This window comes from Cervus elaphus, chromosome 15, assembly GCF_910594005.1.
Source record: "Cervus elaphus chromosome 15, mCerEla1.1, whole genome shotgun sequence".
NCBI classification, from domain to species: domain Eukaryota; kingdom Metazoa; phylum Chordata; class Mammalia; order Artiodactyla; family Cervidae; genus Cervus; species Cervus elaphus.
The window spans coordinates 72,542,468-72,566,867 of record NC_057829.1 but is presented as its reverse complement, the minus strand read 5'-3'; the positions used below and the strand labels follow the sequence as shown (position 1 = coordinate 72,566,867).

General features: G+C 38.8%; 1 long non-coding RNA gene across 1 annotated transcript; it reads left to right on the top strand.

The window, feature by feature from the left end:
* Positions 1-11,132: 11,132 nt before the first annotated feature.
* On the top strand, positions 11,133-22,108 carry LOC122709300. Its single transcript, XR_006345467.1, has 3 exons — positions 11,133-11,206; positions 18,409-18,415; positions 22,098-22,108. It is a non-coding gene; the product is annotated as an uncharacterized LOC122709300 (long non-coding RNA).
* Positions 22,109-24,400: the final 2,292 nt, after the last annotated feature.

Sequence of the window (24,400 nt, the reverse complement as noted above, 5' to 3'; positions counted from 1 at the left end):
ACAATATGTTGTGTTGTCAAAATTGTATTACAAGACTGATCAATTTCCATTTGGAGTTTTGTGATTTTATTATATAATTAGTGTAAGTAATATTGACTGCTCTTGAATACCATAAGTACACAAGAAGATCAAGGGATATATGATGGGAGAAGATGGATTGCTTAATTTATTTCTCAATTAAAGCTGACAATTTGGGTAGAGAAATCTGCAGCTCATTAGTTTTTTTTTATGGTTCATTTTGCAACTGCATTTATTGTTTTCATAAGTAAATATATTATCTCATTATTGCAGCAGTCTCATAGCTATAGAAACACAAGTTTTTCATATCCATTCACAACATGCATTCCCCAAATGGAACCCTGAGAAGAAGATTTATTAAATCCAATGAAACTGAAGGAGAGGCCTTGTAGGGTGGAGTCTGTGGGCATTATGAGGTCATAGCAAAAAGCAAAGTGTTTTTTACTCAGGGGCTAAAAATGATTGCAAAGATTTTTTTGTTTTGTTTTGTTTTACTGAGTCCTTCTAATAATAAAGCTATTTAGAAATGTGTGGTGGTTTCCCAGCAACGAATGTGTTGACAAACTACCTTTCAGATTGTGGATGATTAATATGTTTATTGCATCCCTTTTACACACTCGCCTCAATTCATAGTGCCATAGAGGCTAAGGAGGAGAGATCTGAGCCAACCTCTGGTGCTGTTATTAAGGTCTTAAAAGCTCTAGCCTCTGGGTTAGAGAAAAATGACCCTGATTCTCAAGCAAACACCTGCCCTGGTTAAGTTCTAACAACAACTCCATTAGTATGCATGCTGGTGGACCTAGATTGGGTCAATCAATCAATTAGCATGTATTAATTTAATAGGTGCTATTTTCCCTGGGATTCTCTGGTGTCTGAGTGGTAAAGAATCTGCTTGCAATGCAATAGACACAGGTTCAATCCCTGGGTTAGAAAGATCCCCTGGAGTAGGAAGTGGCAACATCCTCCAGGATACTTTCCTGGGAAATTCCATGGACAGAGGAGCTTGGCAGGGCTACAGTCCATGGGGTTGCAAAAGAGTTGGACAAGACTTAGAGACTAAACATCAACAATTTTCCCTAGCTTGTTACCTGTATGACATTGGCAAAGAGTCCAAAAAAAAAAAAAAAAAAAAAAAAAAAAAAAGAGGATATTGATTCTAAGCAAAAAGGAAGGAAATAAGTGTCATTGATCACATATAACAGGTTGTTGATAGAAAATTTGAATCTGTTCTATTCTGTTTAAAATAATTTCAAAGAAAGCAAGAAAAATTTAGTTTAGTTAAATGATGGGCTTTTGGGTACTAAATTTTTAAATTGTTTTGCTTGCAAATGAATAACTGTGTGTGAGGGAAGGATGCACAGAAGATTCAGTGTATGTACTGACTCATTCCCCATGTGATTTCCCTTTGTGACAACTGCTATTTATTGAACATGTATTAAATTATTATCTCATTTTGAACCTGTGGGATGAGATACATTAGCCTCATTGTATAAAGTAGGAAGAATCAAGCCATTTACTTGAGGATCCTTAGTAAGCAAACGAATAATTTGAAATTGAACCCAGATCTGTCTGACTCTAAAACATACATCAGATTTAGATATTTGAATAACCTAATTGCTGGATTTCAATGGTTTTCCACTCATTTGTATCTGTTCCAGGAATGTTTGCACTACTCCATCTATGCGTGACTGGTGTTCACACATCCCTAGTCTCTCAGAGTTTGAAGAAAAGCAGCCAGTTACCTCAGTGTGTCCACAATTTATCACTATAACACTGGTGACTCTTTGAGTGGAAGGTAGGCACTGCTCTCAAAGTGTGAGACTCTGAATTTGCAATTCATCCTGGGCTAAGATCAGGTCCCTGCTTGTGTGTGATGAGGCACACATAAGGATGACTCAGGGCTTGCTGTGCCTCTACTGTGGCAAATCCATGCTTCAATCAGGGGTGAAGGTGGCAAATCCAGTTTGGAGTGATCACAGGGGCCATGGAGTGGTTCCTAAGCCCCTCTCTGAAGGAATGCTGGTGTTTGGGGAACATGCCTTATTCTAACAACAGGGACTGGGATTCCATTTAGGGAGGGAAATACATGTATAAAAAGTCAAGTGTTTGGTGCAAAGTATGGGACATGAGCATACTTCAGAAGTATGCTCCAACGCTTCTGCTTTGACACAGAGAGGACTTGAGGCTCTAGGGAAGAACAAAAAAAGAAATAGAAGAGATTAGAGGGAAGAATGGATTTTGGGTGGGTGCTGGGTGATGAGATTGCCAGAAAGTTCTGTGGAAAGGAAAAATAGACCACTTTGTTCACTCTGTGATGTGTGATATACACTTTTATGAAGTCATATATATTTCATGTGAGTTGGGAATATGGGTGAAAAGTGGATGAGAAATCATTGAAGGGACTGAATTTTAAGTCTGGGTCAGTGTGATGAGCAACAAGAACCTTGAGTGAGGAATCTGGAGCTCAAGAGGAAAAGGAGGCTACAGAAACGACAGTACCTGGGTATTCTCAGAAATATCAAGGAGGGCTTTGTACTCCTGCAAGTGCCAGTTAATTATGCAGAGAGAAAATCCTCTCACTCTAAGATTCTTAGAAGTATAGCTTATATAAGCCTTGGGCTCAGATATCAACTTATTGGTGAGTTTGCATAGTCCTTAGTGCATGGATCTATGCTCAGTGAGTGAGTGGGTGAGTGATGGTGGTAGAAGGAAAGACTGGTTGGAGGACAATGAAGGGGTGTGTAAATTCCTTTGAAGATGCCCCAGTGGTATTGGTAGGGCAATATCATCCTTGGTGGGCAGTGAGTGTGTTGGTCAATTCAGGCTGCTCTGACAGAGTATCATTGACTGGGTGTCTTATAAATAGCAGAATTTTATTTCTCCTAGTCTTAGAGACTGAAAATCTAAAATAAGAGTGCCAGCATCATCAAGCTCTGATGAGAGCCCTCTTCCAGGTGGCAGACTGCTAACTTTTCGTTGTAGCCTCACTTAGCAGAGATCAGAGGAAGCAAGCTCTCTTGTGACTGTTATAGGGCACTAATTCCATTCATGAGGGTTACACTCTCAGAAGGGCTTCCCTGGTGGCTCAGTGGAAAAGAATCCACCTTCCGGTGCAGAGAGAAATGGGTTTGATCCCTGGGTCGGGAAGATCCTCTGGAGAAGGAAATGGCAACCAACTCCAGTATTCTTGCCTGGGAAATCCCATGGACAGAGGAGCCTGGTGGGCTAAATCCATGGGGTGGCAAAAGAGTTGGACATGATTTTATGACTGAACAACAACATATCCTTATAATCTCATATTATCCTAATTACCTTCCCAAGACCCAAGCTCCTAATATGATCACATTGAGGGGTAGGGTTTCAATACATGAATTTGGAGGGACACCAAAATTCAGTCCATAACAGGCAATAATGGACAAGATAAATGAGGAAACAGCCTCAGGAATTTGCATTCCTAGCTTAGTTTACAAACTTAAGTCACAGAGATTGCAACAGAGAGTGGATTTCAGGCTGTTGTTACTTCCCTTCAATGGTTGCATTTCTTAAAAATGTTTGTGTCTCTGAGACAGCTGCTGGTATAAAACTATCTACCTCAACCAGGACAGGAAGATCAGACTTCAGTTTCCCACCTCTACTTCTGATCATAATTTGGAAAGCTGTGCTGTTTCTGTAGTTACTTAATAGTGTCTATTTTTCCTGTTAGATATCCATGTACCATAAAGGCAACACTAGATTTTCATTTCTCCCTGTTATAGTCCAAATGTTTTTCTTATCACTTAATGACTATGTACTGAGTGACTGAAACGAAGAGAACCCTGTAATCTGAATGAGTGGCTGGTAGAAACTACATATGAATTATTTCTAAGGGTAGCAGTATTATGCATTACAGTTTACAATGTGCTTGACTACCCTTCTTCAGCATTAGTGGTTGGGGCATAGACTTGGATTATTTTGATATTGAGTGGTTTGCCTTGAAAGCGAACAGAAATCATTCTGTCATTTTTGAGACTGCATCCAAGTACTGCATTTGTCTTTTGTTGACTATGAGGGCTACTCCATTTCTTTTAAGGAATTCTTGCCCACAGTAGTAGATATAATGGTCATCTGAATTAAATTTGCCCATTCCAGTCCATTTTAGTTCACTGATCCCTAAAATGTCAATCCCCTAAAATTTCCATCCTCTGTTTGACCACTTTGAATTTTCCTTGATTCGTGGACCTAACATTCCAGGTTCCTATGCAATATTGTTCTTTATAGCATTGGATTTTACTCCTATCATGTCACATCCACAACTGATGTTGTTTTTGCTTTGGCTGAGCCTCTTCATTCTTTCTGGAGATGTTTCTCCACTCTTCTCCAGTAGCATATTAGGTACCTACTGACCTGGGGAGTTTACCTTTCAATGTCATATCTTTTTGCCTTTTCATACTGTTCATGGGGTTCTCAAGGCAAGAATACAGAAGTGGTTTGCCATACCCTTCTCCAGTGGACCACGTTTTGTCAGAACTCTCCACCATGACCCGTCCGTCTTGGGTAGCCCTACAAGGCATGGCTCACTAGTTTCTTTGAGTTAGACAAGGTGGTATCCATGTGATCAGATTGGTTAGTTTTCTATGATTGTGGTTTTCATTCTGTCTGCCTTCTGATGAATAAGGATAAGGGGCTTATGGAAGCTTCCTGATGGGAGAGACTGACTGTGGGGGAAACTGGGTCTTGTTCTGATGGGTGGGCTGTGTTCCCTCCCTGATGTTTTGCCAGAGGCCAAACTGTCCACCACACCTCCAGCAGAGATTCCTGGACACTCACAGGCAAGTCTGACTCAGTCTTTTCTGGGGGCACTGCTCCTGGCTCCTGGTGCACACAAGGTTTTGTTTGTGTGCTCCAAGAGTCTGTTTCCCCAGTCCTGTGGATGTTCTGTAATCAAATCCCGTTGGCCTCCAAAGTCAAATTTTCTGGGGATTCTCAGATCCTTTGCTGGATCCCAGGTTGGGACATCTGCTGTTGGTCCTAGAGGTTTCTTAACAGTGAGAGAATTTCATTGGTATAATTGTTCTGCAGTTCGTGGGTCATTTGCTTGGTTGGCTCTATAGTGCCCAACCACTAATGCTGAAGAAGCTGAAGTTGAATGGTTCCATGATGACCTACAAGACCTTGTAGAAATAACACCACAAAAAGATGTCCTTTTCATCATAGGACACTGGAATGCAATAGTCAGAAGTCAAGAGATATCTGAAGTAATAGGCAAGTTTGGCCTTGAGGTACAAAATGAAACTGGGCAAAGGCTAATGGAGTTTTGCCAAAAGAATGCACTGGTCATAGCAAACACCCTCTTTCAACAACATATGAGATGACCGTACACATGGACATCACCAGATGGTCAGTACCAAAATCACATTGATTATATTCTTTGCACCTGAAGAAGGAGATGCTCTATACAGTCAGCAAAAACAAGACCAAGAGCTGACTGTGGCTCAGATCATGAACTCTTTATTCCAAATTCAGACTTAAATTGAAGAAAGTAGGGAAAACCACTAGTCCATTCAGGTATGACCTAAATCAAATCCCTTACAATTTTACAGTGGAAGTGACAAATAGATTCAAGGGATTAGACCTGATAGACTGAGTGCCTGAAGAGCTTTGGACAGAAGTAACTATGTACAGGAGGCAGTGATCAAGACCATCCACAAAAAAAGAAATGCAAAAAGGCAAAATGGTTGTCTGAGGAAGGCTTACAAATAGCTGATAAAAGAATAGAAGCTAAAGGCAAAGGAGAAAAGGAAAGATATAAACATCTGAATGCAGAGTTCCAAAGAAAAGCAAAAAGAGATAAGAAAGCATTTCTCAGAGATCAATGGAAAGAAATAGATAAAAACAATAGAATGGGAAAGACTAGAGATCTTTTCAAGAAAATTAGAGATACCAAGGGAACATTTCATGCAAAGATGGGTGCAATAAAGGACAGAAACAGTATGCACCTAAGAGAAGCAGAAGATATTAAAAAAAAAAAAAAGAAGAAGAAAGGTGAAAAGAATACCCAGAAGAACTATACAGAAGATCTCACTAAGGAGATCTTAATGACCCAGATAACCACAATGGTGTGATCACTCACTAGAGCCAGACATCCTGGAGTGTGAAGTCAAGTGGGCCTTAGGAAGCTTCACTACAAACAAAGTTAGTGGAGGTGATGGATTTCTGGCTGAGCTATTTCAAGTCCTTAAAGGTGATGCTGTAAAAGTTCTACACTCAATATGCCAGCAAATTTGGAAAACTCAGCAGTGGCCACAGGACTGGCAAAGGTCAGTTTTCATTCCAATATGAAAGGCAATGCCAACGAATGTTCAAACTACCACACAATTGCACTCATCTCACACACTAGAAAGTAATGCTCAAAATTCTCCAAGCCAGGCTTCAACAATACGTGAACTGAGAACTTCCAGATGTTCAAGCTGGATTTAAAAAAGGCAGTGGAACCAGAGATCCAATTGCCAACATCCACTGGATCATCAAAAAAGCGAGAGTTCCAGAAAAACATCTATTTCTGCTTTATTGACTACACCAAAGGCTTTGACTGTGTGGATCACAACAAACTGTGGAAAATTCTTCAAGAGTTGGGAATATCAGACCACCTGACCTGCCTCCTGAGAAAGCTGTATGCAGGTCAAGAAACAACGGTTAGAACCAAACATGGAACAACGGACTGGTTCCAAACTGGGAAAGGAGTATGTCAAGGTTGTATATTGTCACCCTGCTTATTTAACTTATATGCAGAGTACATCATGAGAAATGCTGGACTGGATGAAGCACAAGCTGGAATCAAGATTGCGGGAGAAATATCAATAACCTCAGATATGCAGATGACACCACCCTTATGGCAGAAAGTGAAGAGGAACTGAAAAGTCTCTTGATGAAAGTGAAAGAGGAGAGTGAAAAAGCTGGCTTAAAACTCAACATTCAAAAAACTAAAATTGTGGCATCCTGTCCCATCACTTCATGGCAAATAGATGGGGAAACAGTGAAAACAGTGACAGACTTTATTTTCTTGGGCTTCAGAATCATTGCAGATGGTGACTGCAGTGATGAAATTAAAAGACACTGGCTCCTTGGAAGAAAAGCTATGACCAACCTAGACAGCATATTAAAAAGCAGAGACATTACTTTGCCGTCAAATGTTTGTCTAGTGAAAGCTATGGTTTTTTTAGTAGTCGTGTATGGATATGAGAGTTGGACCATAAAGAAAGCCGAATACCAAAGAATTAATGCTTTTGAACTGTGGTGTTAGAGGAAACTCTTGAGAGTCCCTCGGATTTCAAGGAGATCCAATCAGTCAATCCTAAAGGAAGTCAGTCCAGAATATTCATTGGAAGGATTAATGCTGAAGCTGAATCTCCAATTCTTTGGCCACCTGATGCCAAGAACTGACTCCTCAGAAAAGACCCTGATGCTGGGAAAGGTTGCAAGTGAGAGGAGAATTGCACGACAGAGGATGGGATGATTGTATGGCATCACTGACTCGACGGACATGAGTTTTAGAAAGCTTTGAGTTGGTGATGGACAGGGAAACCTGGTGTGCTGCGGTCCACGGGGTCACAAAGAGTCGGAGATGACTGAGTGACTGAACTGAAATGAACAGACTACCCTTGAGCATCTTATGCTCCCTCTTGACTTTGGCAGGAAAGATTGTGGTGATGACATGTTGGTCCAGAAAGGGAATATCAATACAGGTGTTAACCTCCAAATCTGATGGTATGTAAACTTGTCTGGAGTAGTTATTAAATGTGAGGAATGTTGTTTTTTGAGAAGTTGGATTAAGATCTGAAGGGTGGAAGTGATGAAGTAGTAATGTTTTGTTAAGTGTAAGACACAATGTCAAGACCCACTAAAGTGGTGATTTGAAAGAATATAAAATTAGCTTATTTTGGAAATCTGTCTTCTTGAATCAGGTAACAGCCAGTCCACTGTGTGCCAAATGGTCAGAGTAATAAACAGTGAACCAGCGTCAGTGAGGAGACGGAAACTAAAAGGAACTTAAAAGCTACATACCTAGCCATAAGCTGCAGTAACCCTAGCCTCCTTTTAATTGTTCAAAGGACTACTTTAGCACCACTCACAAAATTTCCCACTTATTGTCTTAGATCACTGAAATGGACATACTGTCTGCTACCTAGGGTTGCTGGGAGAATCTCTTCTCATGTAATGAACTCTCCCTGCATATTGTATCAATTCCCAATGTATCTTTTACCATCTCTATGCAGATACTCCAAGATATCACTACCTTTCTGGAAAGTACAATGAGATCATTATGTTGCACATTTTCACTTATTGTGAAGTTTTGTGACTAGCAGGTATAAGAGTATTAATTGGAGAAATAAGGTGGCCTCCAGTCACGTGATAATACTTCTCACTTTTTCAAGCCTTAGATTTTTCCAAAGTGCTTGGACTGTATGAATTCAACATAGTTTTTAATTCTACCTCTCACACAATTGAATTTTGAGTGTGATTTTTAATGAATTAAAATCTTTCAGGAATATATAGAAGATGAAAGCTTTCCTTTTCTTTGTCCATCAGTTGAGCTAAGGGTTTAAAGCCTTGAGTTGAGCTAGTCACTTGTTTCCACATGTTGTTCTGCACGGTGAGGAGATATCCTATCCAACATGCATCAACAGCAGGCACTTGGTTCCACAAGTGTCTTTAAGATACTTTATCACAATTAACCATAGATGACAATTTGATTAATCACAAGGCACAGAATGCCAAGAATTACTGATTTCTTTTTTTCCCCTTGGCAAGAAGCTTAGCACATTATTCAAGGTCAAGGATACAATGAAAGCTATCCATGAATCTCATTTGGCAGTTTGGTAGCCTGGAACTATGTTTGGTACCAATATAGTGTCAGGCTCAGGGTCCAGTTAGGAACAGAGAAATCATATTAAATATGGCAATAGAAACAATTTAATATTTTGAGCTGGAGAAAGAAGTGTTAGCAAATGAAAAGATCAAATAGTGCATTAAAGTACAACAGAGTTATATGTCTAAGGCTTGAAGCATGAAGAAAAGGGGTTGGAATTTCCAAAGTCTGGAAACTTAGAGAAGATGCCCGGGAGAACTGAGGTTCAGTGTTCTGAAAAAAGCGTGCTATGCAGCTGCAGCTAATAGCACAGGAGTTTAGAGAAGGGATATTGGAGAGCTAGGCTCCAGAATCTGGAGAGGAGGCAATTCTTGGCTACTCTTGGGCCATCGGGAGATCAGAGGCTGAACATCACAGAGTCTGGGTCCAGATCTCTGTGAATGGGATATCTCCCAGTAAGTGTTAGTCCCCCTGAAGAAACACAATGATGTTCGTTCCTAGAGGACCAAAATTACTGGAGACTGAGACTCATTGCTGGAGTGAAGCTGAAATGATGCTGGCAGGAAAATAGGAAGGGACCAGCCTTTTCATTTTCTTCCAGCTTTCCAGTTCAATATAGCACCCTATATTAGTGGAACTTAAGAGGAAGCCATCAAAAAGATGAGAAATAGAGGTTCCAGGATTCCAACCATATCATTGCAAAGGCAAGTATAAATGGGTTGATTTATAGATGAGTGATATAGTTTAAAATAAACTTAATTTAGTTGTTAAGAAATATTTGCATATTAAAAAGGAGTCAGTTCAAACTCAGGAAAAGGCATAAAGAATGAATGAAGTTGGGATGTGAAGAAGAGAAAGGATGACCACAAAACATTAATATACTATATTTATCTGCAAGATAGAGGCAAAAATTATGTGTCAGGACATCCTCTGAACCTTATTAAGGAAAATGTATGTGTGTGTATAAGTGTGTAGTGTGTGTCTAGGCTTTCATTACTTTCAATAATTAGGACTTGAGTTTAAATAGAAAAGCCAACCTATAGTTACCTTAAATTACTTCTTTCCCAGATTTTTTGAAAGTCACTTTTATTAAGTTCACTGTACTATAATACAGCAAGTCACCATAAAAAGAAAATATCAAATCCAATATAGACATAAAACATAAACTATGAGGTAATGAGAGCTTATAGAGAAATTCTTATGACAGTTTTACCTTTTCTTAGGAGAATTCATTATTTATAATAAAACAGTATATTAGAACCCAAATGTAATAAGGCTTTCAATTTGTCTTTGCAAGAATAAGAGAGGAGAGGTATTTGGAATTTCTAGCATGAAGTATTTATACATGGAGCGTGGGATCATCAAAAAATTCCAGGTAAAGGTAAAAACTTCTTGCATAAACAGTGGTTCCATTCTCTCTGAAGAGAAAATGGAAGGAAATAGAGAAGTCTTGCTTGAGTGAAGTGTTGTATATCATCAGAGTCTCTAAAATCAAGTAAAAGGTGGTAGAGGGTCATTTTGGACATGATTTAAGGAAGATGAATGGAAGCAAGGAATGAGGAAAGCTAGGTTGAGAGTTAACTGAAAATCAACAGAACCGATTCTGAGGTTTGCTCAAGTTGTGGTGTCTGGTGATAAATAGTTGCTCCTATAATAATAGGAGTCCTGAGCAGTCGGGAGAAAGGGCTGTTGAAGTTATCTGTATGTAAAAGCACAACATTTTGCAAATGATCTTTTGTAGACTGAAATTTTTCTGCTAGAACATTTGGAGGCTATGTACATCTTTTAAAATTTAGCCCTTCAAGAGAATTCTCTGAATGATGATCAAGGTCAGGGCATCCTGACAAGACATAACAGAGAAAGGAAAACAACCTTCTCTATAAGAGAACTGAACTTTAAAATTGCAGTAGTTTTTGAGGTTAAATAGCATATTTTTAACCCTGGAGATAATGATCTTTCTAGAAAGAGCAAAGTGGCCAAATTTGTGAAAATTTATTTTGAAATCCTAGATGGAAAGTTGGGAAATGAGCCCCACTTTATGTTTGTCATTCTTGGAAATTTGAAAAAACTGGTAGATTCAAAACCAAACAAACAAGCTAAAAGGGAGTCTTCATATTTTAATCTTGACTTTAGTGTGAGTACTTCTCAGATTAGCCCTGAATGCCAGTTTCTTGGTGGCACGATTTTTAAAAATTAATTTTATTGGAGTATAGTTGACTTACAATGTTGTATATACATAATATCCATATTTTTAAAAATTATGTTCCCATATAGGTCATTACAGAGTATTAAGGAGAGTTCCTTGTGCTATATGGTAGGTTCTTATTAATTACCTATTTTGTAGTATGACATATTCACTGCTATATATAAGATTTTAAAAAAATGAACAAGTCAGCAGTTGGCACTTTTCTGCCCATTTATGATTCATTGAGAAAGAATGGATGTGAAACCACACAAAGGAATTAAAATCAAAGTCAGCTGCTGATGGTATGATTTGGGGCTTGGGTGCATCACACATATCACACTTGTTAGCATCCAGAGTCCTCAGTGGGCATCTACTTTATGAGTTCTCATCCTGATAAGAGCTTAGTTGCCAAAATATAATTTCCAGCTACTGATTTGGGAGTCAATTTAGTGAGTAACCTCCATCAAGCCCCAAACACCAATGCCTGGCAACCTCCCTGTCTATGAATACACATCCTCTGGATGTTGACATTCTGTAACCTCTCCTGAGGGACTCACATTCTCTGAAGGACTGCAGTGGACAGGACACTGAATCTGTTGATTCCAAAGTAGTGAAGCACAACCTCTGCCTGTGCATGGTCTTCTGATGACAGGCAGAAGCCTGTGTAATGAAGTAAGAGCTAAGATAAATGTATCCTTGGGTGATGGGGGAGCACAATGGAGGATTGAGGAGGGAATGGGATGGGGGAAGGCAAGTTAGAGAATACTCCTTTTTTCCCCTCCCTTTTGAACCTCCCTCCTACCTCCCACCCCATCAGAGAATATTCTTGAAAACGTGTGGTCTGAGTCTTAAAATGTGAATAGGAGCTTGGGAGGTAGACTGAGGGGGAGGAATAGGATTAACATGAAGGTGAAGCACCAACAAGTGTAAGTGCTTATTATGTTCCAGGAGGCTGCTAAGTGGTTTGTGAACAGTACCATATTTAATATCTTATCATTATGAGGTGACATTATTATTATTATACCCATTTTATGGATAAGAACATGGAAATTGAGGGTGTAGGCTGTGAGCAGATTATTCAAACTTTTCCTGTGACAGGCCAGCTGATAACAGTATATTATACTTTGGGGGTCATATGACCTCTGTGACAATTACTTAGTTCTGCCAGTGTAGCATGAAAGCAGTCCTGGGACAATATGTAAATGAGTGAATGGGGTTGTACTCTAACAAAATTTTTCTTTTTACAAAAACAGGCAAAACCAGATTTGGCAGGGCTACAAATAGAGATGGAAATGGCAACCCACTCTGGTATTCTTGCCTGGAGAATCCCAGGGACGGCGGAGCCTGGTGGGCTGCCATCTATGGGGTCGCACAGAGTCATACACGACTGAAGCGGCTTAGCAGCAGCAGCAGCAGCAGCAGCAGCAGAGTACATGGGCTGGAATTCAAGTGAGAGAGAAAATGGAGTTTACAGGAAATAGTGAAGTTTTTGACTTTAGCCATATTTTTTTGTTAGAGATGTTGGGTAGGGGATTTTGTCATCAGTTGGATTTCTATCTTAGAGGCCATAAATATTTCCTGTGTATATTCTAAGGGCTCAGTAGTGTGTTAGAATAATAGAGCTTATTATTATTTTACAGTGTGATAATGATAATACATGAGAAAGTGAACAATGCTTACTTTTTCAAATCCATGCTGTGTTGAGAGTGCCAAAAGAATTCAGAGAACAAAAAATCACAAGAAAATAAAACGTTAGACATTTTTAGGATTTTAAATAATATATTAATTTTAAAACCTGGCAGTTTATGTATTATTATGCATATAAATATTTTTGAAGTACATATTAATTATTCTGGTTTTGATTTAGAAAATCAAATCAAATTCTTGATTTGAAAATTCTTAAAGAGATGGGAATACCAGGCCACCTTACCTATCTTCTGAGAAACCTGTATACAGGTCAAGGAGCAAAAGTTATAACCTTACATGGAACAACAGATGGTTCAAAACTGGGAAAGGAGTATGTCAAGGCTGCATATTATCATCCTACTTATTTAATTTATGTGCAGGGCACATCATGTGAAATGCCAGGCTGGATGAATCACAAGCTGGAATTAAGATAGCCAGGAGAAATATCAATAACCGCAGATACGTAGATGATACCACTCTAATGGCAAAGAGTGAAGAGAAATTAAAGAGCCTGTTGATGAAGGTGAAAGAGGAGAGTGAAAGAGCTGGCTTAAAACTGAACATGAGAAAAACTAACAACATGGCCTCTGGTCCCATCACTTTCATGGCAGATAGATAAGGAAAAAGTGGAAGCAGTGACAGATTTTATTTTCTTGGGCTCTAAAATCACTGTGGACAGTGTTTGCATCCATGAAATTCAAAGGCATTTGCTCCTTGAAAGGAAAGCTATGACAAAACTAGACAGTGTATAAAAAGCAAAGACATCACTTTGCCGACAAATGTCCATATAGTCAAAGCTATGATTTTTCCCGTAGTCAAGTACAGATGTGAGAGTTGGACCATAAAGAAAGCTGGGTGCCAATGGATTGATGCCTTCAAATTGTGGTGCTGGACATGAAAAGATGCTAAACATCACTCATTATCAGAGAAATGCAAATCAAAACCACAATGAGGTACCATTACACACCAGTCAGGATGGCTGCTATCCAAAAGTCTACAAGCAATAAAGGCTGGAGAGAGTGTGGAGAAAAGGGAACCCTCTTACACTGTTGGTGGGAATGCAAACTAGTACAGCCGCTATGGAGAACAGTGTGGAGATTTCTTAACAAACTGGAAATAGAACTGCCATATGACCCAGCAATCCCACTCCTGGGCATACACACCGAGGAAACCAGATCTGAAAGAGATACATGCACCCCAATGTTCATCACAGCACTGTTTATAATAGTCAGGACATGGAAGCAACCTAGATGCCCATCAGCAGACGAATGGATAAGGAAGCTGTGGTACATATACACAATGGAATATTACTCAGCCATTAAAAAGAATACATATGAATCAGTTCTAATGAGATGGGTGAAACTGGAGCCCGTTATACAGAGTGAAGTAAGCCAGAAAGATAAACACCAATACAGTATACTAACTCATATGTATGGAATTTAGAAAGATGGTAACGATAACCCTATATGCAAAACAGAAAAAGAGACACAGATGTACAGAACAGACTTTTAGACTCTGTGGGAGAAGGCGAGGGTGGGATGTTCTGAGAGAACAGCATTGAAACAAGTATACTATCAAGGGTGAAACAGATCACCAGCCCAGGTTGGATGCATGAGACAAGTGCTCAGGGCTGGTGCACTGGGAAGACCCAGAGGGATGGGATGGAGAGGGAGGCAGTAGGGGGGATTGGTATGGGGAACACATGTAAATCCATGGCTGATTCATATCAATGTATGGCAAAAGCCACTACAATATTGTAAAGTAATTAGCCTCCAACTAATAGAAATAAATGGAAAAAAAAATACATGACAATAGTAAAAAAAAAAAAAAAAATTGTGGTGCTGGAGAAGACTCTTGGGAGTCCTTTGGACTGCAAGGAGATCAAACCAATCACTCGTAAAGGAAATCAACCCTGAATATTCATTGGAAGGACTGATGCTGAAGCTGAAGTTCCAATAATTTGGCCACCTGATGCAAAGAACTCTCATTGGAAAAGACCCTGATGCTGGGAAAGATTGGAGGCAAAAGGAGAAGAGGGTTTCAGAAGATAAGACGGTTAGATAGCATCACCAACTCAGTGGACATGAATCTGAGGAAACTCTGGGAGATAGTGAAGGACAGGGAAGCCTGGCATGCTGCAGTCCATGATGTTGCAAAGAGTCAGGCATAACTTAGTCAATGAACAGCAACAACGACACATGCAGAGGAAAAATTCCATTTCTAGTTTCTCTAATTATGGATAATTAGTAAGCTGTTTTGGAGAAGGCAATGGCACCCAACTCCAGTACTCTTATCTGGAAAATCCTGTGGATGGAGGAGCCAGGTAGGCTGTAGTCCATGGGGTCGCTAAGAGTTGGACACGACTGAGCAACTTCACTTTCACTTTTCACTTTCATGCATTGGAGAAGGAAATGGCAACCCACTCCAGTGTTCTTGCCTGGAGAATCCCAGGGATGGGGGAGCCTGCTGGGCTGCCGTCTATGGGGTTGCACTGAGTCAGACACGATTGAAGTGACTTAGCAGCAGCAGCAGCAGCAGCAGCAGCAGCAAGCTGTTTGCTGAAATTTAAAACTACTGTTGCTTAGCAAGAGCAATAACCATTCAGAGTCCTGTTGGCACTGCTTGTTTCCAGAATTTACTTTCACATTTCCAGGCCTAGTTGATGAAAAAGATAAAGGTAATGAAGCATACGTGGTCCCTGCAGTCCTGGGGCTTATAGACTAGTGATGGAGGTAGAATTAGCAAATTACCATGGCATTAAATATACATTCATAACTGTTATTTTTATTACAAAGGGAAACAGTTTTATGAAAGCTTGTACAGTGGGGCTTTCATCCACTGAAAGGTAAGGGAGTCAGGAAGGCTCATGTCAGTTCAAGAAGCAGGGATGACGTCAGTGGAGAAAGCTCAGTAATGCCTGTGTCTCAAAGAAAGTCTCTTCAAGGTGTCATCCTTCCCTTGCAGTTGATAATGCAAACGACGAATGGGGAGAGGAAGGCACATCTACAGCTAACTCCAGTGCAACTGCCTAATCTTCTCTTCTTGTGTTAGCATTGGCAGGAATTCATTGTATCTCTGGGACAGATAATATGTCCAACCATATATTAAGTTTTAGAAATAGGCAATATTTTCCGATTTGTTCAGCCTGCACTGGCTAATGGGAGCCTTAATAGCTTCAGAACATTTCCTCAAAGTGAAAACCTAGGAAAATTCATATTACTTGAGTTGAATGAGAACTCTCCTCCTATTAAAGTTACTAGACATTTTTCATAATGGGCCCTTCATATCCTTCACAGTGGGCTGCAGAAATCAGGCCCATTTTAGTATAAATCCTATATGCATGGCAACAACATTCTAAAATAAAATTTATAGGAAAAAGAAATTTGCTCTACAAGTATATTTGAATTTTAGACATGTACAATAAGTCAGAGGAGACAGTTTTTCTAATTATTATTATTCTTTCACATTACAGGTGAAATGAAGATAAAATGCGTCTATGCACATGAAACTGTTGTGTCATTCTTAACATCCCACAATTGTAGAAGAAAAATATGCAAACTCTTTTTAAAGTGTATGGTATACAAGTAACATACTCAGCAGAGGAAGGCAGTAGAGTTGCCACAGAAGCCTTGAAATTTGAGGAGATACTACCCAGAGATTAATTTTTTCTCTTTCATTGTTGGTGTCAACTGTTTTCCCACATTTTCCTCCACTAATGTTGTTCCTTCAAGTTTTCCAAGACATAGTGCAACTGGGGCAAGCTATGAGCATCCTCACATGAGAATCAGCTGTGCACTTTCTACACTGAATCCCCAGGAAGATGCAGGCATCTTCCCCTATCAAAACAGTTGTAAGGCTCAGTTACAGGAAACTGTATCTTGGGGGCACTGGCAAACACTCAACAAATTAGTTAGGAAACTTGTGAGTTAGATGAAATAGGAAAGTAGTATTGATTTCCTCTATCTATGCTTCTTGAATGTGAAAGCATGCTTAAATGATTAACCAGCAAATGGACTGGGTCCTTCTTGTGGGCAGGATTTGTATGGAGTATTAATAGCATTCAGTGACCAGGATAGACATCTCTTCGATTTAGGCAGCAGTCTTTCATGCTGGAAGTCATTAAGCTCAGCAAAGACAGAGGGACCCAGTCCTTCTCATTTACAATTATTCAGTAAATCCAACAAATTTTACTGGTCACCAACAGTGTTTTTTCTGAGGATACATAGGAGAGTTTGGCAGGATTTGACTCTGTCATCATGGAGCTCTCACTGAGGAGAAGATTTACATTAATCAAGAAATGATACATAAAAGTTAAATTATAAAACTCATATATATGGCACTGTGAGATTGCAAAACAGAAGATCATAACTTTGTCTGGGAGGTTGGATGGCTCTGAGGGGTGACTTGTGGCTTGAGATCTAAAGGATGAGTACCAGTTAACTAGAGGTGACTGGGAAGAGGAGTGAAAGTGTGTCAGGTAGAAGGTCCCATGGCAGGAGAGAGTATGAGAGGCAAAAAGCAGAGAGATGTGGTTGGTGTTCTTGAAGCAAAGAGAGAAGGTAGAGTGTGAGATGAGATGAGACTGGAGAGAAAAACAGCGGCTAGATTATTCAGGCTCTTGTGAATTATGTTAATTTTAAACTGGGAAAACGGGGATAACACAGATTTTCTTTTCTTCTCTTTTTTAAAAAATTCTTTTCTTTTGTTGTGGACCTGGACAAGATATGTATGGAATTCCTTTGAGGTATGTGGGGATGTCAATGGGACACCTGATTAAGGAAGTCCATAGCTTAGAGAGGAGGCATGTGAGTCACCTACATATATATCATTTGAAAACATGGGATTGATGAGTTCCCTCTAGGAGAGTGCAAAGTATGAGAAAAGGATACCTGGGGATGATCATCACCAGCACTTAAGTACTTAATTTATAGGAACACAAATCTAAAATGGAATCTGATAAAGAATGCCAGGGGAAAAAAAATTAAAGAATATGGGTCATGGATAATATGGAACAGAATGTTCTGAGAAGTAGTCAGTCGTAGTGGAATATTCTTTTGATGAGGCAAGTTCAATTCAGTTCAGTTCAGTTGCTCAGTCATGTCCGACTCTGCGAGCCCACAGGCTGCAAAATGCCAGGCTTCCCTGTCCATGACCAATTCCCGGAGCTTGTTCAAACTTATGTCCATTGAGTTGGATGATGCCATCCAACCATCTCATCCTCTGTCATCCCCTTCTCCTCTTGCCTTCAATCTTTCCCAGCATCAGGGTCTTTTCCAGTGAGTTAGTTCTTTGCATCAGGTGGCCAAAGTATTGGCGCTTCAGCTTCAGCATCAGTCCTTCCAATGAATATTCTGGACTGATTTCCTTTAAGATTGACTGGCTTGATCTCTTGCAGTCCAAAGGACTCTCAAGAGTCTTCTCCAACACCACAGTTCAAAAGCATCAATTCTTCGGCACTCAGCTTTCTTTACGGTTCAACTCTCATATCCTTACATGACTACTGGAAGAACCATAACTTTGACTAGATGGACCTTTGTTGGCAAAGTAATGTATCTGCTTTTTAATACGCTGTCTAGGTTGATCATAGCTTTTCTTCCAAAGAACAAGAGTCTTTTATTTTTATTTTTTAATTAATTAATTAATTTATTTTAATTGGAGGCTAATTACTTTACAGTATTGTAGTGGTTTTTGCCATACATTGACATGAATCAGCCATGGGTGTACATGTGTTTCGCATCCTGAACCTCCTCCCAACTCCCTCCCTATCCCATCCCTCAAGGTTGTCCCAGTGGACCGGCTTTGAATGCCCTGTTTCATGCACCAAACTTGGACTGGTGATCTATTTCACATATGGTAATATACATGTTTCAATGTTATTCCCTCAAATCATCCCTCACCTTCTCCCACAGATTACAAAAGTCTGTTCTTTATATCTGTGTCTCTTTTGCTGTCTCACATATAGTGTTGTTGATACCATCTTTCTAAATTCCATATATATATGTGTTACTATACTGTATTGGTGTTTTTCTTTCTGACTTACTTCACTCTGTATAATAGGCTCCAGTTTCATCCACCTCATTAGAACTGATTCAAATTCATTCTTTTTAACAGCTGAGTAATATTCCATTGTGTATATGTACCACAGCTTCCTTATCCATTCATCTGCCAATGGACATCTAGGTGCTTTCCATGTCCTGGCTATTATAAACAGTGCTGTGATGAACATTGGGGTACATGTGTCTCTTTCAATTCTGGTTTCCTCAGTGTGTATGCACAGCAGTGGAATTGCTGGGTCGTATGGCAGTTCTATTTCCAATTTTTAAAGGAGTCTCCACATTGTTCTCCATAGTGTCTGTACTAGTTTGCATTCCCACCAACAGTGTTAGATGGTTCCCTATATCCAAACCCTTTCCAGAATTTATTGTTTGTAGACTTTGGTAGTAGCCATTCTGACCGGCATGAGATGGTATCTCACTGTGGTTTTCATGTGCATTTCAGTGATGATGAGGGATGTTGAGCATCTTTTCATGTGTTAGTTAGCCATCTGTGTGTCTTCTTTGGAGAATGTCTGTTTAGTTCTTTGACACATTTTTTGATTGGGTCATTTATTTTTCTGGTATTGAGCTGCATGAGCTGCTTGTATATTTTTGAGATAAATTCTTTGTCAGCTGCTTCATTTGCTATTATTTTCTCCCATTTTGAAGGTCATTTTTTCACCTTGCCTAGAGTTTCCTTCATTGTGCAAAAGCTTTTAAGCTTAGTTAGATCCAATTTGTTTATTTTTGCTTTTATTTCCATTACTCTGGGAGATGGGTCATAGAGAATCCCACTGTGATTTTGTCAGAGAGTGTTTTGCCTATGTTTTCCTCTAGGAGTTTTATAGTTTCTGGTCTTATGTTTAGATCTTTAATCCATTTTGAGTTTATTTTTGTGTATGGTATTAGAAAGTGTTCTAGTTTCATTCTTTCATAGGTGATTGACCAGTTTTCCCAGCACCACTTGTTAAAGAGACTGTCTTTTTTCATTGTATATTTTTGCCTCCTTTGTCAAAGATAAGGTGTCCAAAGGCTCGGGGATTTATCTTTGAGCTTTTTATTTTGTTCCATTGATCTATATTTTTGCCTTTGTGCCAGTACCATACTGTCTTGATGACTGTAGCTTTGTAGTATAGTCTGAAATCAGGCAGATTGATTCCTCCAGTCCCATTCTTCTTTCTCGAGATTACTTTGGCTATTTGAGGTTTTTTTGTATTTCCATACAAATTGTGAAATTATTTGTTCTAGTTCTGTGAAAAATATTATTGGTAGCTTGATAGGGGTTGCATTGAATCTATAGATTGCATTGGGTGGTATACTCATTTTCACTATATTGACTCTTCTGATCCATGAACATGATATATTTCTCCATCTATTTGTGTCATCTTTGATTTCTTTCATCAGTGTTTTATAGTTTTCTATATATAGGTCTTTTGTTTCTTGGGGTAGATTTATTCCTAAGTATTTTATTGTTTACGTTGCAATGGTGAATTGAATTTTCCCCTTAATTTCTTTGTCTGTTTTCTCATTGTTAGTGTATATAAATGCAAGGGATTTCCATGTATTAATTTTATATCCTGCCACTTTACTGTATTCATTGATTAGCTCTAGTAATTTTTTGGTGGTGTCTTTAAGGTTTTCTATGTAGAAGATCATGTCATCTGCAAACAGTAAGAGTTTTACTTCTTCTTTTCCAGTCTGGATTCCTTTTATTTCTTTTTCTTTCTGATTGCTGTGGCTAAAACTTCCAAAACTGTGTTGAATAGTAGTGGTGAGAGTGGGCAGCTTTGTCTTGTTCCTGACTTTAGGGGAAATGCTTTCAATTTTTCACTATTGAGGATAATGTTTGCTGTGGGTTTATCACATATGGCTTTTATTATGTTGAGGTATGTTCCTTCCATGCCTGCTTCCTGGAGTTTTTTTTTTTTTTTGAATCATAAATGGGTGTTGAGTTTTGTCAAAGGCTTTCTCTGCATCTATTGAGATAATCATATGGTTTTTATCTTTCAATTCGTTAATGTTAATGTTAATCTTTCAATTTGTTAATCCACTGATGGACTTGTGAATATTGAAGAATCCTTGCATCCTTGGGATAAAACCCACTTGGTCATGATGTATGATCTTTTTAATATGTTGTTGGATTCTATTTGCTAGAATTTTGTTGATAATTTTTGCATCTATGTTCATCAGTGATGTTGATCTAGTTTTCTTTTTTTGTGGTATCTTTGTCTGGTGCAGTTTACCTTCCTCTGCAATTTTCTAGAAGAGTTTGAGTAGGATAGGTGTTAGGAAAGCTTCTTTTAATTTCATGACTGCACACCATCTGTAGTGATTTTGAAGCCCAAGAAAATAAAGTCTGTCACTGTTTTCATTGTTTCCCCATCTATTTGCCATGAAGTGATGGAACCAGATTCCACAGTCTTCACTTTTTGAATATTGAGTTTTAAGCCAGCTTTTTCACTCTCCTCTTTCACTTTCATCAAGAGGCTCTTTAAGCAAGTTACAGGATGGCTTCGTTTAGTGACATGGAGATTGCTGATGACTTTGAGGAGAGAGTTAATGTGGAGTGCTGGAGTGGTAGTATGAGTGGTCTGAGAAGTGATGAAGAGGCAAGGAAGGGAAAAACTCTTCTTTGAAAAGTTTTGGGTGTGAAGAGATGGGATGACAGAGAGGATAGCTGTATGAAGTTCCCACTACCAAAATAAGCATCCCCACTTTTAACAATGAGATTCTAGATTTCTACTCCTATATTCCCTGCTTCACAAAATTACACACTTCAGGTTGTTAGAGACATCTTGGGGTTCAGCTCAGAGCATAATCACTGGTTCTAAAAATCCAGTGAAAACCACATAAACCATCTCATGAAATAAACCATTTGAAAGCCTTCAAGGAGGAAAAGATAAAATTCTACAACCCACATAGAGCTTTATTTTTATAAACAAAAATAGAGCTCTGGGAAATCTCTTATTGTGAACAATTTTTTTTTTCTAATACAGCTGCATTCAAAAGTAATAGGTTCACTCCCTTATGTGGAGAGTGATGAGAATGGCTCAATTCTGCTAATAGCCTGTGTAATGTCTAAATATGTTTATTTCTTAGTATTAACTCACTTCTCCTGACATTAGGATAAACAAAGCCTGTCTAAAATGCATACTTATTTATGATTCTTCCAAATCCTTATTCTCCAAGGCTTCTTCTATTTTTATTGAGTGAGCCTTAGGTCAGTGAAATGTTTTAGTCATCTGTTCCTTTCTGGAAGCAGTAATTTAGCATCTAATAAATGAAGTTCACAGGTTGCTAATAAGTGTAGATCAGCAGCTGTTGCTAGGTTTACAAATGGGTCCTGAGCAGGCTGAGAAAACACTCTTCCATTTGTCCTGGGTAGGGATATAAAAATAGAGACTTTTCAAGGAAAAATATTTATGGGTGTTGAATACACTGCTGAGGGACATTTGTTATGGGAGAAGAGTTAATTTGATAAATAATCTTAAATTGATTAAAAACCTTGATTTATCAACTGCTGCACAATAATGATATCATATGCTGCACTAGTTGTTTTGCAGACTTACCTCATTATGACTTATCATGCAGTAACTGTGAATTGGGCAAATTAGCTTATCTGAATGTCAGTTTATAAACCAGCAACATGGAAACAGTGATGATGACTAAGTTCATAAAGCCAGTTTAGAGTGGAAAAAAAAATTGGAAATTAGGTGCAGACTTTCAGTTACAGTAACATAGCCAGAACATCCTCACTCTCTGACCTGAAATGACCAAACACAGCAGGCAACCTAGGTAAAACAATGGTTTTCAAGAGACTGGTAGGGTGACAAATTAAAAAGATACATCAGTAAGGAAAAAAATATTGTTTTCAATAAAGAAAGGTGGAATGATTGGATATCCACATGCAAAAAAACCACAGATATATACAATTCAAATGAATCCTTCTAGAACGTGACTTTCTAGAAGATTCTAAAGGGCAAAATTCGGTCGATGAAGAAATGTCTAGTGAAAATGTGGCCAAACTTAATTTGACTCAGAGAGAGTTTATTTTTTTTTTTCTTTTCTTTTTTTATTTTATTTTATTTTATTTTTTTTTAATTTTTATTTTATTTTATTTTATTTTATTTTTTTATTCTTTGAATCAGCCATGGATTTACATGTATTCCCAATCCTGATCCCCCCTCCCACCTCCCTCTCCACTCGATTCCTCTGGGTCTTCCCAGTGCACCAGGCCGGAGCACTTGTCTCATGCATCCCACCTGGGCTGGTGATCTGTTTCACCATAGATAGTATACATGCTGTTCTTTTGAAATATCCCACCCTCACCTTCTCCCACAGAGTTCAAAAGTCTGTTCTGTATTTCTGTGTCTCTTTTTCTGTTTTGCATATAGGGTTATCGTTATCACCTTTCTAAATTCCATATATATGTGTTAGTATGCTGTAATGTTCTTTATCTTTCTGGCTTACTTCACTCTGTATAATGGGCTCCAGCTTCATCCATCTCATTAGGACTGGTTCAAATGAATTCTTTTTAATGGCTGAGTAATATTCCATGGTGTATATGTACCACAGCTTCCTTATCCATTCATCTGCTGATGGGCATCTAGGTTGCTTCCATGTCCTGGCTATTATAAAAAGTGCTGTGATGAACATTGGGGTACACGTGTCTCTTTAAGTTCTGGTTTCCTCAGTGTGTATGCCCAGAAGTGGGATTGCTGGGTCATATGGCAGTTCTATTTCCAGTTTGTTAAGAAATCTCCACACTGTTCTCCATAGCGGCTGTACTAGTTTGCATTCCCACCAACAGTGTAAGAGGGTTCCCTTTTCTCCACACTCTCTTCAGCCTTTATTGCTTGTAGACTTTTGGATAGCAGCCATCCTGACTGGCGTGTAATGGTACCTCATTGTGGTTTTGATTTGCATTTCTCTGATAATGAGTGATGTTGAGCACCTTTTCATGTGTTTGTTAGCCATCTGTATGTCTTCTTCGGAGAGATGTCTGTTTAGTTCTTTGGCCCATTTTTTGATTGGGTCATTTATTTTTCTGGAATTGAGCTGCAGGAGTTGCTTGTATATTTTTGAGATTAATCCTTTGTCTGTTGCTTCGTTTGCTATTATTTTCTCCCATTCTGAAGATTGTCTTTTCACCTTGCTTATAGTTTACTTTGTTGTGCAAAAGCTTTTAAATTTCATTAGGTCCCATTTGTTTATTTTTGCTTTTATTTCCAATATTCTGGGAGGTGGGTCATAGAGGATCTTGCTGTGATTTATGTCGGAGAGTGTTTTGCCTATGTTCTCCTCTAGGAGTTTTATAGTTTCTGGTCTTACATTTAGATCTTTAATCCATTTTGAGTTTATTTTTGTGTATGGTGTTAGAAAGTGTTCTAGTTTCATTCTTTTACAAGTGGTTGACCAGTTTTCCCAGCACCACTTGTTAAAGAGGTTGTCTTTTTTCCATTGTATATTCTTGCCTCCTTTGTCGAAGATAAGGTGTCCATAGGTTCGTGGATTTATCTTGGCTTTCTATTCTGTTCCATTGATCTATATTTCTGTCTTTGTGCCAGTACCATACTGTCTTGATGACTGTGGCTTTGTAGTAGAGCCTGATGTCAAGCAGATTGATTCCTC